The sequence below is a fragment of the Pleurodeles waltl genome, chromosome 3_1 (genome assembly GCF_031143425.1).
Source record: "Pleurodeles waltl isolate 20211129_DDA chromosome 3_1, aPleWal1.hap1.20221129, whole genome shotgun sequence".
NCBI lineage: Eukaryota > Metazoa > Chordata > Amphibia > Caudata > Salamandridae > Pleurodeles > Pleurodeles waltl.
Genome location: NC_090440.1, coordinates 702037918 through 702050152, shown reverse-complemented (window position 1 = coordinate 702050152; position 12235 = coordinate 702037918). Strand labels below are relative to the sequence as shown.

Genomic DNA, 12235 nt, shown 5'->3' with positions numbered 1-12235 from the left:
AGGTTTTTAAAAAGTTTCTAGAGGTCACACAAAGGCTAGGAAATATGGAAATCGACCTGGCCACTCTGTACACCCTGGGCATTATTTTCCAAAATATGATGAGAATCTGGGTTTGGAAACAGGTGAACTGCAGGTCAAGGTCTGGGTCCAGTGTATGCTCAGGTACAGGCTTTTACAGGCTGCTTCGACCTATCCAGCTCATTCACGTTCTCAAGTTCGAACAGCTTCTCACCTTGGAATTGTACTGTGTATCCCCTAAGGTCTTAGAACCTGTATTTATGAGACACTGGTGAGAGGAGTGTGTGACTTTAAGATTAATAAATTTCATGGGAAAAGACCGTGGAGGTGTTTTTTTTGCTCATTTAGTTTTGTCCTCTTGAGCTCTTGTGGATTTTCCATCCTGAAGCTCGCTTGCCCAAACCATGTGAATCTGAATGTATATGTGGAGTTTACTTGGTAACTAAAGAGGCTAAGGCCAGGTCTGGACATTCTTCAAGGCTTTGGACTCGAGTTTTCACTTCCCTCGGAGTCTCATTCTAGCTAAGGCAATGCTCAAATCTCACTTGTCAGGATATTTGTTCACTGTGTGTCTACTCTCGGACATTTTAAAAGATTTGTTCTTGTGAATCATCAATGTAGTATTCCTATTATGAGGTGAAGAATTAGGCAACATCCATTATTCCTTCTGTTGAGCTTTGCACTTTTTAAAGATTACTGTAGGAGAAGAGTCGTGAAAAATATTTACCCCTGAGTTGTGGGAACCTGTCTGCATGCTAGATTTTGGTGTAATATTACAAAATATGTAGGTTTACACATTTTTTAAATAGGATTTGTATGGGTTTCATCACTCATATTTTGAGACAAATCAGCTCACCTGTATTTTGAGGTACATGTAAAGGAGACAATGCTGGAATAGAAATACTAGTGGGAATTACTGGAATTAGTATGCACGGGAGCGAGAACCACTGGGCCAGGTTTTACTAAAGCATGTAAGATTGTAGTTACAATTGTCAATGAGTGATCTCACATTATATATTTGAGCACAGGAAGCATCATATGTGGCCATGAGAGCAAGTACCAACTTTTCGATGGGGTTTAATAATTTGTCTTCCTCTTATATGAGGGGATCTTGGTATTTCAGTTGATTGGTAAGTATCTACAGTTCCTGACAAGACTATCTACCATCTATTAGCCAGACAAGTGCCTAAAGAAAGGAGAAGAGCTTCCAGGAGGAACATTGCTACTGTACTTTACAGAGCCAGCAGGCCCTGGCAGTGCTCCTAAATGTCAGACAGGAGCTGGCCATATTCAAAGACAGCCTTTTCCTTACGGCCTATCAGATTATGAAATTCCATGTAATCATCTGAGTAGGACATTGTGGGAAAAGCTCAACCTGGACGTCTGCTGCACTCTGATGGGCATAAGGCATCGGTTACAGTGGGTGAATTACAGATTAGCAACTCCGCTGAGGCAAAGCAACAAAAGTACTGCGATTCACATCATGCAAAGTGTAATCAAGGCAGGTAATGCAACTCTGTCCCAGAGCTGTGAGGTTTACCAATACCTTTAATAATGTGAAACACAATGCAGAAGAATCAGCCTAATATGAGAGATTCTTGCACACCCTCAGAAATGTGATGAGAATTGCAAAACAGTAGAGGTAGGTATTCATTTCATCATTTTTCTAGTTCCTGCAAGAATACTAGTGCAAGGTCCAACTGGTTGACGGAAGCAGCCTTCATGATGGTTCATGCAGCTGGCATCATTCTCAATATTGTTTTGTGACCTCCCACTTCCTTGGATCATCACAAGGCTGAAGCCACCTAGAGGGAGAAACAAACGTTGCGTGCACCTCAGTCATAGGCCAGAGAATTCAACACCTGAGAAGAGGGACCTGGTGATGGTCAAGGGGGCATGAGGCAAGCTTAGATTACCATTATGGCCTTGGCTAATGATTTCTGTAAAGGGAAGTGTTGGGATCTCAACTCATGGGTATGCCAGCACAATCAGGAAAGTGCCAGCTTTCACAGTCTTCTAGGGTGCTCATACCTCAATGCAAGAGAGATGTACAAAAATTATGCAAAACATTTGGTCGCAAACTGTGCACCAACGTTTTGTGAATGAAGCAAGATTTTGCAGACCAATCTATGTACTGATAGGTTCCATGATAGCCTCTGAGGCGAGAGTTCTCCCTTGGTCCCTACTGGTCTGTGTCAGACACAACTGTTCCAATATTACCGGCCGGCAGCAAGCACACCATGGCCTTGAAAAGAATTCACAAGGAATTGAACGATCTAGCAAGTGATCTTCCAGCTCAATGTTCTGCTGGACCAGTAGGGGGCGACATGTTCTATTGGCAAGCATCAATAATGGGGCCAAATGACAGTCCTTAACAGGGTGGAGTATTTATTTTTTTGACAATTCACTTCCCGACGGATTAGGCATTTATACCACTGAAGGTTGCATTCACAACAAGGGTTTATCATCCTAACATTAATAGCAATTGCAGCATTTGTCTGAATATTTTGAGGTTGCAGTGGTCACCAGCTCTAATCATGTCAAACGTACTTTTGTCCATTTGTTCTCTCTTGTGTGATCCTAATCCAGATGATCCTTTGGTGCCTGAGCTTGCACAAGTCTACATAACAGATAGAGAAAAGTATAAAAGAATAGCTCGAGAATGGACTCAGAAATATGTGATGTAATAAAAATAGATTGGATAACCTCTACAGATAAAGTTGGGTGAACTCTGAAAGAGAACATCCTTTTGATTTCCACATTTGACTGCTTTCTATAAGCCCACGCCTCATCTTCCCCTGTGCACATGTTTACCCAATAGTTTAGGGTCGCGTTTGCTCCACTACGAGGCAAGGTGGATCCTGGACATGGTGTCTGTTCTGTTGAGGTGCTCTTCAAAACCAGGCACTGAATGAGTGACAAACCTGGCACTGAATATACTAATGGTTACTGCAATGTGTCTATATTAATTGCCTTGTTATATTTTCAAGTTGATGGATGTTTACAAACATTTTTATAATACATTGTTTATGGTGCATATAATTTGCATGAACTCCAATACTTTATGTTTTAGTATTTAATATGGTGTAAAATGTCAATGAAACTGTTTTTTCAACAGGTTTGCATCCACAAATTGCACACAAAAATGTTCAACCTGTTGTATCCCTTAAACTCCTGCATGAAAAACTGATCTTCTAATCACTTATGTTTTTTAAATCGACCTCTGTTTCTTTCTACCTACTTTCTGTTTCCGTCATCTGTATACAAATTACTCTACAACTCTCATGCCTATCTGCCTTAAAGCTCTTTTGAAACCATAACAATATTAATTCCAGCTAATAATTGTGCCTCATGTAGCCCCTCTAATAATCACATCAAACGAAACAAGCCCCCCCACACCATGCACACTAACCCCAATAACCAATTGACTGACCACAAACTAGGGCTCTGGGTAGCTTGTTACTCACTCCAAAGTGCTTTGATGCCTCACCAGGGGTGGTAAGCGCTATACAAATACAATATATATCTATATATCTATATATATATATATCTATATATATATATATATATATCTATATATATATGTATATATATCTATATATATATATATATATATATATATATATATACACACCTCAGTGCTGTGTGTTGTACATACGTGGGAAAACACAATGAAATGCTGTTTCCGCCAGTATCACAACTGGATCCTTGCAAAAGACTTGTGCGAGAAAGTCAGTTCTTCTGTCATAATATAGTTGTGAGAATAAAAGCATTCTTGGATAACTTAAAGTGGGATAAAAATAAAACCTTAGGGTTCATATGCTCCTGGGGACACATCCATTGACTGACGGGAGGATTTTTTTAATGGAATTCTTTTAAACTCATAGCTGTCATGAAAAACCAGTGAAGAACTTCCTGCTGTTTCTGAATTCATTTTATTCCTACAGACCTACCAGTAAGGTGAATGTTAAGGCCAAGAAGAAACCTCTACCTACATCCTGTGTTTTAAGGTCTACGTTTAATGTTCAAATTTTGTATGGATTGGAGCTATAGGTACATCAATTGATGTTGATTAGTTTCAGCTCTTCTCTTCCCCATACATTTTGGGTTTGTATGTGGTCCCCGTTAATACATACCTATTAGCTCTTATGTTTCCTATGTTTTTTAAACTGCTCATGTCTACTTGGATATAAGGGAAAAAAGGAATATGACAGACAATGTGTGTGTATTTAAAAACCCATTGGCTCCTTCGGAGCTTGTATGTTCAAAAACAATTAGTCTGTGTAATAAACTGATTACTATGGTCATGTAGTAATAGGTCAATTTGCAAATCACCACAAGGGATGGTTCGTAATTCGACATACTTCATCAATATCCATGAGGTAGGTCATAAATTGTGACTCACTCCAACTGGATGCCATCATAGGGATGGTAGCCTGCTAGAGTCAGCAGCCCACCATGCCTTTGACTGTATTTAAATAAAGTACTCTTTATTTAAGTGCAGCCTGTTTTCCTTAACGGAAAAGTGTCTGCCTACAAGGAAAAAGTAGACATTTTTAAAAAGTGTCTTTAAGAGCCGGAAGTGGTCCTCTGGACACTGTACCCTTTAGACATGGGATACCAAATTCTTTGAGGAGTCAGTAACTTATCAATAGTTTACAACCGAAACTGCGGAGGCAAACCATTGGTACATAACATTGAGAATTGCAATTAGAATGGGGCGCCCTAAACAAGCCCCTTCCAAATTGTGATTTATAATACATTTTAAACCTATTTTGCAATTCAATAAGCACGTACAGGTTTGCAAAATAGGTTTAGTATGCTTGAAAATGCCAGTTAGCAGTCACACACCCTGTGATTTAATGTATCCTCTCATAAACTATTCATTTGGGTGTGGTGTGGATGGTGTGATGCAAGAAGTGTAGATCCAGGCCCAATTGCATCAAAGGTTTCAGGGAGGACGTAACAAAGAGAGTAACCCTCACCTCCAACAATGCTCCAACTGAGCACCTGTTGCTGAATAATGACTCCAGATGTCATCTGAGGGCACTCATGCTGCCTCGGGTTAGCTGAAGGACTGTGTGGTGCAACACCTGAAAACTTAGATGCCTCTTGTGGTCACATTCAGTTATGTGCTATGTTTGTTTACCCGTTTTCTTTCTAAATTTTGGAGAGAAGCAATGTTTTATAAAGTAAATGCAGTCACTTTCAGGTTAGGTGTGCAGCTCCTGGTTCCGTGTCAGTATGGATCTGCAGTGCAAGGCATGACTGAGGGCATAATAAAGGGAAAGTCCTGCACCTCTATGAGTGGGGGTGGGGAGAGAGAGAGAGAGGGGGAGACAGAAAGAGAGAGTGCGTGTGTGTCTCAATTGTTGTTGGGGTCATTCTCGCATTAGCATGCACCTTTGCCTGCCTTCAGTTCAGACATCAATTTCTTAACTACAAATGTAATGGGATAGCATAAGTATGGTCAGTCTCTCCAAATTTACGGTCACCTTGGGTAATAAGCTCTCGCTTTCTCTCTACCGCTACCCCCAGATTTCCTGACTGTTTATGTCTGTGTCTCTTTCTCCTCTGGTTCTCGGTTTTTCACTTCCTATCTGTCTGTACCCGATGGTCTGTCTCTCTCTCTTTGTCTCTCTCCTTTCAGTCTCCTCTGTCCTTGTCACCATCTTTCTTCATATCGTTTTCTATATTGCTGCCCCACTCCCTGGTCATCTGTTTTGCCAGATCATCCTTGTAGTGTCTACGGGACACGTCACAGTACAGCCAATAAAAGAGAGAGGCATGTGCCAACACTTCAGTTCCCAAACTCCAAAACTGCCTGTATCTCTCTTCATTGCAGCTAGGCCTGAGCCACATTAGCCACAACCACCCGCTTTGATTCTGTCAAGTGCCTGTGTAGTTCTTTATCACTGCTAAGTCTGATACCAGAACCCCTGCCCCTAGCTTCAGACAGCCACAGTCCACAAACCGTCATCAGCTGCCTCATGGCATTAACACCAAGAAAGGCATCTAATACTTCACTCAGGACGAAGACATTCACCCATCTCCAGCAAATCGCAGACCCACCATGATATGAAGTCCACCCTCTTGCCGTCAGGAAAACAATATTTGTGCTCAACAGAAAAGTCATCACACTACGGAAGAACCACTACAGACCATGGGCAAGCCGTACACTGACAAAAAGTTACAAGTGGAAGTAGCAACCACTTCTCTTATAGTTTATAACAGATAGAGCACTTCACAGCTGTGGATGTCATCAGAGTAGTGGTTCTGTCTTCACCTAGGAATGGATCCAGACATGATCATGACTGAAATGGCCAACACCATCCTGACAGCTCCTTGTTTAAGTGTATATCACCACTACCATCAGTAGAGTGACTCACAAACTGGCTGGAGTGAAACCATCAGTACCACACCAAAGTTAACGAAACATCCTTCGCACTATGACATTTAGGCCCTCATTCGGACCTTGGCGGGCGGCGGAGGCCGCCCGCCAAAGTCCCGCCGTCAAAATACCGTACCGCGGTCACAAGACCGCGGCGGGTATTTTGACTTTTCCCCTGGGCTGGCGGGCGGCCGCCGAAAGGCCGCCCGCCAGCCCAGGGGAAAACGACCTTCCCACCATGAAGCCGGCTCGTAATCGAGCCGGCGGAGTGGGAAGGTGCGACGGGTGCTACTGCACCCGTCGCGTATTTCACTGTCTGCTATGCAGACAGTGAAATACTAGCGGGGCCCTCTTACGGGGGCCCCTGCAGTGCCCATGCCATTGGCATGGGCACTGCAGGGGCCCCCAGGGGCCCGGCGACACCCCCTACCGCCATCCTGTTCCTGGCGGGCGAACCGCCAGGAACAGGATGGCGGTAGGGGGTGTCAGAATCCCCCATGGCGGCGCAGCGAGCTGCGCCGCCATGGGGGATTCAAATGGGCAACGGAAAACCGGCGGGAGACCGCCGGTTTTCCATTTCTGGCCGCGTCCAAAGCGCCGCGGTCAGAATGCCCAAGGGAGCACCGCCGGCCTGTCGGCGGTGCTCCCGCCCCCGTTGGCCCTGGCGGTGCAACACCGCCAGGGTCATAATGAGGGCCTTAATCTGCTCACCACATCAGTATTCTGTCCAGTCATCAGCACCCAAGACCAGATTCCACCTGCCTTAAAGTGTTTTGTACTTTACATTCAGAAGTGGCCCAACAGAAGTCTTCTGAAACTCAACAAGTTTCCAGGTTTTTCAAAGTCAAGCACTACAACCAATGCTACATGACTTCAGCAACGCTCTGTCTTTGATGACAAGTTGAGCGACCACAAACTATCACAAGTATCGACAAGGTAGCCCGACTGAATTCTTCATCAAATATATGCCATCGAACCACTTGGACTTGCTCACGTTAGTATTTATGTCCTGCTTCACGATCAAGTTAAACTGGGAAGCTGAGCGAGCAAAACTTTTTGCAAGTGGCACCATTAATTCGGCAGCCTCCACTGCCCATGCTGCTTCAATGCAAGACTGACAGACATACAGCTCTGTCCTGTTTGCTGTGTTTCTTCCTGGTAAACCCTTACATCTCTTTTAGGTTTTTGTTTTTCCCTGGTGGACAGTTTGATCTCTCATACGTTTTTGGGATGAATGTTGTGTTTATGAGGACATGTCACAGGTCAGTCTCCTTTTCTAGAAAGCTGTTCCTCACACTTTGCCAACACCCATCCCTCACGGGGGCCACCAGTCATGTGGCCCTTCTAATAAACAAAAGTGACACGTGCCCACACTCCAGTTTCCAGTCTCAAAATGTGTCTGTATCTTTTTTTTACTGCAGTTATACCTGGGCCACACTGGACACAACAACCCTCTCTCAATTATTTTGCTCTCCCTTCCTCTAGTCTATTTGCTACACATAGGCCAAATAAAACTAACAATTCAGAGCTCTCAAATTGCCTAGGTCTATGCATGAGTAGCTCTTCCAGTCAAGGGCACCTATTCAAAAAGGTAAACTTACATGTGAGTAAATCTACAGGTGTAAATATACTCTTACACTTTTACGTAACTTTACTTTCGTTTGTTCACCATTTCCAATTGCAAAGTTACTCAAAACAGTAGACTTGCATATCCCCACCTCGGGAAGGGGATGGGTTAACTTAAAATGTCAAATACAATTGTAAATTTACTACTAGTAGTGACTCTATGACTGTATTCGATGTTGTGTACATTTGGTGGAGACCTCCGCAATCGGGGAAGAGACAGTCATTTGGTAAAATACATGCAACATTTTTAAAGTTTACTAAGCTAAACAATTAGATATACTATTTTAAAGTAACATTTTAATATTTATAATTATATGTATTTACTCCAAATGTACAATATAATAAATTGTCACAGCATCAATACTTTAATTTTACATTTAAAAATCATTGACTATATTAAATTAAAATAAAATTATTTTTCTGAAATTTAAAAAAAAGGAACACGTTCTTACCTGAACCAAAAAATATATTATGCATTAAAAATTATTACAGTGCTGTACATATTCAATCAATACTAATTGAATTATTTGTAAAAGATATTAAAAGTTACTTTCTTAAATTAAAAAGGTTACTAAAATAGTTCAAAATATGTCAATAATTATGTCTTACTTTAGATTTTTGAAAGATAAAATTACATGTATTTAAATGTTGAAATAATTTATTTTAACATTGCTTCCTATGGTGCTTTTTTTAGGTTCCTATCTCTAATATGTTCTATGGAAGACTGTTGCAGTACCAGTGGTTGGCCATGCATGATGCTGGACTTACTCCAGCTATGAGTGTTTTGGTTATAGTAACTGTAGAAGAGGATATAGATGGACGGTTTGCGAACAGCAATGGGGTAACTCTTTTGTGGGTGGGGGCATGTCCCTCCCTGAACCTCCCATAACCCCTCTGTACTCTTACCTAAACCTCTCCCCTTTAGCAATAAATATTCCCCATTTTCTAGCCACTGTCTCTCCCACATTTATTGCTGAAATTTATACTTAGGTGTGAAGAGATTTCCGAAGTCGGGGAGGAGATCTCTGCAAAAAGATATCAGATTCTGAGGAGACCTCTACACTTAGGATGTGAACAGCAATTTGTAGTATGTTAGTAGTACTATTGTAATACTACTTATATGTTCAAGAAAATGCAGACTTTGAATAGGCCCCAAAATTGTTATGGCTCACCGAGACAGCGTCTGCGCACATTGTCACTGTTATGTACTTGTTACTTATGAGCTGCAGTAGGCTTCTTTCCTCATGTGTTTATCACTCCTGTCAAGCATGGACATTTTACTTATGTCCTTTCACTGCTCATGTTCTTAGATGTTACTTTTTCTTGTGTTTAAGCACTCTACCAGAGTGTGTCTTTGTCATCTGGCTCCCTTATGTAATTTTGCCCTCTCCCTGTCCCTCCCTCCCCATCTGTGTTGCTTGACTCCATCTGCCCGCAATCCCTCGTGTGTGCTGCTTGCTCCCACCCGCCCTCCCTTGTCTATGTTGCTTGCTCTCACCTGCCCTCCGTTGTTGCAGTTGTTTGCCTCCACCCAGTCTGCTCTTGTTTTCCATGCTGTTGCTTGCTCTCACCCACCTACCCTCCTTGTTGTTGTCCGTGTTGTTGCTCCCATCCTCTGTTACCTGTCAGCTTGCCCCTCCCACACTATTTTTGGAGCTTGCGCCCAAACCCTGCCTTCCCCATTATCAGTGTTGCCCCTGATACACCCTCCCTCCCTGTTGCTGTACACTCCCTTCCACCTGTGTTTCCTTCCGCCTCTCACCCAGCAGTAAACAAACAAAAATCGCTATGATTCTGCAGCGCTTTCTCCCACACACTCTGTTGTCCATGCCTCCTCCCAGCCTGTGTTGCCTCTTGTCCCACCAGCAATTAAAAAAAAAAAGCACTCACTTGGCCAGCACTGACTGACATAGCACTTTTTTAGGGTCGAGCGCGCAAGTGCTCTGGCCTGTTGTAATCTCTCTGTGGGCTTTTAACCACGTCCACGCTTGCTATTCATTCCTTGTTGTGCTTGTCTTAAATGCTTCGTTTTTATTGGTGCATTTTGTGAAATGTCCCTCCTTTGTGCATGAGTTCCCTCCCAGGCGATTTCACTAAGTGAACATTTTTGTTGGCCTTTACACTACGTCACGCTTCCTCCTGTTACAGTGTGTGATGGCCCCTCCTCCGGTTTTGGTTTGTCTATCATCCCAGCCGCGATCCTTTCTAGACATTCACACAGGGAGCCAATAACTCTTGCGCTTATGGCGGCTGTGGCGCTTTGAATTGACTTGTGCTAGCGCAGGTGTTTTAATAAAAATTATTAATGAGTGTTCATGTATTCTGAATAAATGATTTATGTAGAAAATATAATAACGTAGAAAATAATGCACGCATTTGAAAATGTGATTACGAAAAGTGGCCACCGATGTTCACAAAGTGTACTTACTAGTGAATTAATATTGTGAAATGTTGAATATATGTTTGACTAATGTGGTAGTATGTCATATTAAGGGTTATGCATTATGCTTTAGCTTTATTAATTGTAGACCTTAACTTAGCAAATGTCTTGGTCTACTTGCCAGGCCTCATGTTAAAGCTGTATTTGTAACCTTTAATAAATGGCTGTCCTAGAGTGTTAAACTGTGATTTTGCATTCTGCATTATGTGCTTGTAGCTGGGGAAGCTTTCTCATGAGAATCGACTGCTAGAAGATGCTGTTCTCGTTACTGTAACATTTTGTGTGTAATGCATGTGAGACTGACCTTCTCAGGAGAAGAACAATGGAGATACAGACTGGAGTGGAAGCTGCAACAATTTTGTTACCTGACAAACCGGATGATGAGGACATTGCAAGACAAACCAATCAACGACATGTGAACGAAGTAGAATTCATAGATTTGGAGTTTTAGTTTTATTGGACAAAGTGTGAACATGCAATTAACTGACCAATAGGGATTTAGGAAGTAGTTTTAGTAGTTTTGACTTAACGGGACTGCACTAAGAGAAGACAGCTCATTGCCCATTTTCTTGCTGGCCAAAAGGTCAATATTTCTTGTGCGTCTTTACAAAAGATGTGCTTAATTTTAATGCTTAAAGACTCTGGGCCTGATTCTAACTTTGGAGGACGGTGTTAAACCGTCCCAAAAGTGGCGGATATACCACCTACCGCATTACGAGTTCCATAGGATATAATGGACTCGTAATACGGTAGGTGGTATATCCGCCACTTTTGGGACGGTTTAACACCGTCCTCCAAAGTTAGAATCAGGCCCTCTGTGTTTTCTGAACTTTGATGCTGAATCTTGATGCCTTGCTGATCGACTGATATCCTGAGGACGAAGACTGACTCTGCTTGCTGATCCACACTGAGGATAGGTATCATGATATAGATTGTTGCTTATTATGCATGTTTGCTTTTTCTTTCTAGGTACCAACTGCATTGTTTTGATAGAGCCATAGTTAGATGTTTTTCCAAATTTGTGTTACTAAATTGTTTTGCGAGAAGCCCAACATGCTGATGCTAATCTGGTGTTATTTAAGGATCCTTACTAATGAAATTGTGCTAATAGAGAAATAATACTTGATGAATTTCTTTGCTGAACTTAATGTATGTGATTACTTTGAAGCAGTAGACTTTCTTATTAATCTGTATCGTAACTTTAGAATGTGTTGTAGTTTAACCCCTTTGCTGCCAGGCCTTTGCCCCTCCTGTACAGAGCCTTTTTTTGGCTATTTGGGGCAGTTCGCGCTTAGGCCCTCATAACTTTTTGTTCACATGAGCTACCCACGCCAAATTTGCGTCCTTTTTTTCCAACATCCTAGGGATTCTAGAGGTACCTAGACTTTGTGGGTTCCCCTGAAGGAGACCAAGAAATTAGCCAAAATACAGTGAAAATTTTGTTTTTTTCAAAAAAATGGGATAAAAGGGCTGCAGAAGGCAGCTCGTGGTTTTTCCCCTGAAAATGGTATCAACAAAGGTTTGCGGTGGCAAGATCACCATCTTCCCAGCTTTCAGGAACAGGCAGACTTGAATTTGAAAACCTAATTTTTCAATACAATTTTGACATTTTACTGGGACATACCCCATTTGTAAAAAATGTTGTGCTTTCAGCCTCCTTACAGTTAGTGACCAAAATGGGTGAGAAACCAATGCTGGATCCCAGAAAGCTAAACATTCCTGAAAAGTAGACAAAATTCTGAATTCAGCAACGGGTCATT

The 12235-nt window shown here is 42.1% G+C and overlaps 1 long non-coding RNA gene and 1 pseudogene across 1 annotated transcript in view; one reads left to right on the top strand and one right to left on the bottom strand.

The window, feature by feature from the left end:
• The window catches only part of LOC138284508 (uncharacterized), a 101033-nt gene that overhangs the window by 83782 nt on the left and 5016 nt on the right, over positions 1–12235 (bottom strand). The gene's annotated exons all lie outside the window — the stretch shown is intronic.
• On the top strand, positions 2197–2705 carry LOC138283252 (ubiquitin-conjugating enzyme E2 D2 pseudogene; annotated as a pseudogene).